General features: G+C 40.0%; 1 non-coding gene across 1 annotated transcript; it reads right to left on the bottom strand.

Annotated features, from left to right (window-relative positions):
* On the bottom strand, nucleotides 4,234–4,334 carry Rny3 (RNA, Y3 small cytoplasmic (associated with Ro protein)). The gene has a single exon (NR_024202.2).
* Between the last annotated feature and the right edge of the window lie 686 nt (nucleotides 4,335–5,020).

Genomic DNA, 5,020 nt, shown 5'->3' with positions numbered 1-5,020 from the left:
AAAAACAAAAACAAACAAAAAACAAAAAAAACACAACAAAACCCAAAAAACCAAAAAACCCTCCAGTTGTCATTTATACTGATTTAACCTGAAATTTGTTTCTTCATTGAAGTCACAAATCTAAGTTTGACTTGAATTGCAGATCCAGGGAACTCTTTTGTACAGTGTAGAAATAATATAGTCTAGGGGTCTTGATCAGGTTCATTTTCTCTGCCAGTTAAAGGATTAAAAGCAGGAAAATCTGAAACGCAACAGGTAGCCCCTGAGAAATCTGAAACATCTCAAACAGAATCAGTAGTTGAAGGAAGGAGTTTACTGGGGTGAAGAAGCCAATACTCAGTGAAAAGGACCCTTTGCAAAACAGAAGGACTCAGAAAGCTGACAATCCAGGCTCTTCTTGAGGCCTGAAAGTTTTAAAGTCTCTGAAGGATCTTTCTCCCCTCCTAGAGGGTCGAAGATAATAAGATTGTTTTGTGTTTGACATGTCCTGATCTGGCTGGCCTTGAGCTTGGTGATCCAGGCCATCAGCAGGGCCCTGCCGGTCAGAAAAGAAAACTGCCAGACTTTTACTTCAAGTCAGGAGGTTGAGCAAGAAGCTGGCCACCTTGGAAATTTGCTCCCTTTATTACCTAGCCACGGCCTCTCTCTATCTGCCTGCCTACCAGGGAGTCTGTTTAACTCCTACTCTCCCCAGTCTGCTCAAAATGAGCTCATGGAACTGTATGTTTGCATATTGCTGACAGTGGGACTGCTACACACGTGTATTTAACCAAAGTAGCTCAGAGAGCTCCATGGCTCTCCTCTAGAATCATGGCACCTGGAGACTGGATATTAGAGAAGGAGAAAATAGAGTCGATCTAGACACACACACACACACACACACACACACACACATGTACACACCCACATGCATGCACCCGACAACCTGACTTTCATCCCCATCCGTTCCACATTCACATGGAAGAAGGAGAACTTCTGTAAGTTGTATACACACATACATACTAAGTACAAGAAAAAACAATGTGAAAGATAAGAGAGTCTGTTGGACTTCCCACATGTTTCTTCCTCTTTCATATGCTTGAAAGCATACATACAGCTTGACAAAGTAAGAGATTACAGAGTTAAACAGACTTCCTAGTAGGCTGGCAGATAGGGTAAGGGCACAACTAGGTAATAAAGGTGGTGGATATCCAAGGTGGCTGACTTTTTCCTCATCCTCCTAAGACAAAAGCCTGACAACCTAAAGCAAAGGCCTTTCAAGCACTTGTTTTCCACCAGCAGCATTCCTGAGGGATATATATATATATATATATGTATATATATATATATATATATATTTTTTTTTTTTTTTTGAGACAGGGTTTCTCTGTGTAGCCCTGACTGTCCTGGAACTCACTTTGTAGACCAGGCTAGGCCTTGAACTCAGAAATCTGCCTGCCTCTGCCTCCCAAGTGCCGGGATTAAAGGCGTGTGCCACCATGCCCAGCGCATCATATCTTTCTTAATAAACCCCTTTCTTCAACTATTTATTTTGTCTGCTGCTATCTGAGGTGTTTTAGATACTCTGATTCTACCTGTGGGACCAAAGATTTTTCCTGCCTTTTAATTCTCTTAACTGGTGGAGACCCTTAGATTATGTCAAAAGGAAAGCTGGCTGGTGACTGTATGACCACAAACAACTAACAAATGACAGTGAGTGTGAGAAAATAACTGTGCCAGCTAAAGTCAGAAAAATCTTTACAACGGTATTGTTCTTTATTAGGTATGGACTACCTTCATGTTACTTCTATATCCTAATATTATTTGCAATCTAGTGAGGTTAGTTGGACAAATGAGAAACTATGATTCTGAGAGACCACACTGGTAGCTCATGATCTGTAACAACTTCTTCTTCAGTAGCACTTTTTACTGCTGGTGTGTGTGTGTGTGTGTGTGTGTGTGTGTGTGATGTTAGAGGGGTCAAATTAAGAACAATGAAATTTTCAGGTGTTGGTGTTAGGATAAAGTGACGAAACGGTATCTTTGGCAGTCCGAGTCCAAGGTGTGTTGCTAAGAAATCATAAGAGATCATGCTATACATACAGATCTACCACAACAGGATAATTGGAGGAAGAGGGAGAGTGAAAGGCTGTCTCCATGTGGAAACATGAGAGAGTGTGGGGTGGGGGGAAACAGAGAAAGACAAAGACAAAGAGAGACACTTGGGGTGGGGGAGACCTCATAGGAAAAATACACATCTTCTAGGACAGTAGAAACTCCTTGTGCTTTGCAGGTAGCAGATGATGCCTTAAGCTGCTGCCTCTGAGTTGGTGAAAGGAGAGTTGACAAAGTGCCTAATTTATAACAGTTGGGAGAGCATAATCCCTTTAGACTTGATAGCAAAATGGATAATGATGTCTGTAAAACAGTGAGTGGCCATTGCCATAATATTATTCAGCCCCCCCAGAATATAATATGCTAACTCTGGAAAGTAAAGAGTTTTGTGTTAATTTAATTGATTGATTGTCTTTGCTAAGTAGGAAACTGCTTTACAGACCAGACCTGGAATTCAGAGATCAGTCTGCTGCTGCACCCCAAAGGCTGGATTAAAGCCACGTGGCACCATATCCAGACTAAGATAGGGGCAACTGATAAAATACAAGATATATATATATATATATATATATATATATATATATATATATATATATATATATATATATTATTTTTTAGTGTGTCTTATGCCACTTTAACAGAATACTCTAGATTGGATAATTTATGTGAATATAACATATTGTATTAGTTAGGGTTCTCTAGAGTCACAGAATTTATGGATAGTCTCTAGATAGTAAAGGAATTTATTGATGACTTACAGTCGGCAGCCCAATTCCCAACAATTGTTCAGTCGCAGCTGTGAGTGGAAGTCCAAGGATCTAGCAGTTACTCAGTCTCACGCAGCAAGCAGGCGAAGGAGCAAGAGCTCGAGCTAGACTCCCTTCTTCCAATGTCCTTATATTGTCTCCAGCAGAAGGTGTAGCCCAGATTAAAGGTGTGTTCCACCACACCTTTAATCCCAGATGAAAGGCGTAGCCCAGATTAAAGGTGTGTTCCTTAAACTCGGAGATTCAATCTTCTGGAATCCATAGCCACTATGGCTCAAGATCTTCAAACCAAGATCCAGATAAGGATCTCCAAGCCTCCAGATAAGGGTCACTGGTGAGCCTTCCAATTCCGGATTGTAGTTCATTCCAAATATTGTCAAGTTGACAACCAGGAATAGCCACTACACATATATAACAGCATCTGATATGTGTTTTCTGTGTTCTCACAGAGCAGCTGCTGGAAAGACAAAAGGTAGATTGGATTCTGTGTGCGTGAGTGGTGAAAGGAAGAAAACCTTCTGCTTCCAGCTCTTTTAATAGAGTCATTAGCAATTCAAGGAGACAGAGGTCTCAAAATCTAAGCACTCAGGACTCCTCCCAATACACCACAGTCTCACACTGGTGTTTAGGATTCCAGTGCACAAAGATAAAGGCTCCCATTCAGATCACAGCACTAGCTGAGTCTGAATTCCAGGTAATAATAGTATGTTTAGTATAATTATGTTCCTAATGTTGCATAGTAGATATCCTGCTATTGTTGCATGCAAAGTAGCTTGAAACAAGAATTCTGATTTCCAAAAGCCAATCATTTCAGAACAGAAGCAGAATTTTATTTCAGTATCACAATCTTACCATTTTTAAAAGAAAAGCTTGGAGAAGCCAAGGTCATGAACCAGAGTCCAAGAAATAAATAAGAACACCAGAGTTTCCCCCTACTTAGAAAGGAGAATCATTTCTAGGTTAACAGCCTTGCACGTTTCCTCCTTCATCTTTTTAACTTTGTTTCAAAATAGACTTACGAAAAAGACACACTCATTTCCTATGTGGAGTGAGAGCAAACCCGTATGCATATAACTTTGCAACCTGCAGATCTTGCTTTTTCCTCTACAGTTTGCTCTGTTTTGCCCTCTCTTTGACACTGGGGACAGGGAGGTGAATGTATATGGATGGGTCACTTTAACACATAAACCTAAGGCTCTCAGTAAACAGAAGGATCTGACACAAAGGGATTTCCCTTCTTAAAGTGGTAGGTGATGTGCTTATACTTAGTCAATTACGCTGGTAGATAGTGATGTTATAATCATTTCTTAAAGTGATTAAAAAATGTTTGGTTGTCCACCGACAGGAGGGAATGTTAATAGCTCATTCAACAAAAGGCTGGTCAAGTGAAGCAGTGGGAGCGGAGAAGGAACAAAGAAATCTGTAACTGGTTGTGATCAATTAGTTGTAAACACCACTACTCTCGGACCAACCGAAAGTTAGGCCTGTAGTTGTAGATATATAAGGTTTATAATATTCACCCTTTACAAGTCATGGTGGATTATGAGCATAAACTGTTAAAAATATGTTTGTGTATTCCAAATACATACCTCATACGTAATAATAAAACCACAGAAAAGTATTTAATTTAGAAGAAAAATCTATTTACATTTCAACGACCTTACAGGGCTTCCGGATAACGTCTGGTTCAAAGCATGCTGGGTAATCGGTATGCAAAATAGCCCCCCCGCTCTCCCCCCCCTCCCCCCCGCTACAATTGCAGGAATCCTGAGAGTATTAAAAGCGGTGAATTAAGAAAGTAAGTTTTAAATCAAGAGAAATCTGAGAATGTGACCCCGCATTTTCTTGAGAACGAGAGAATCGGAGTCAGCTTGGGAAGTTACTGGGTTTTGTCGACTCAACAGTACAGAGGACAAAAATAAATTGGAGGTCAAAGCTTCTCACGCAGCTGAAATAGGACCTCTACCGGGGGAGAAAAAGTACGAATTTTCTTGCCGTTTCCTTCAGAAGCCATCAATGTTTAACAAACAATAAAAAATAAACAGCAATGAAAACCAGACAATGCTATATGAAACACAAAACTTTTGACATTTTACTAAAATTACTTATATGATATTCATAGCATTCTTCTGGAATAGTAGTACTACTATATAGAGAAC

Source organism: Mus musculus, chromosome 6 (genome assembly GCF_000001635.26).
Source record: "Mus musculus strain C57BL/6J chromosome 6, GRCm38.p6 C57BL/6J".
NCBI lineage: Eukaryota > Metazoa > Chordata > Mammalia > Rodentia > Muridae > Mus > Mus musculus.
The sequence above is the reverse complement of the archived record's forward strand: the minus strand, read 5'-3'. Positions and strand labels throughout refer to the sequence as shown.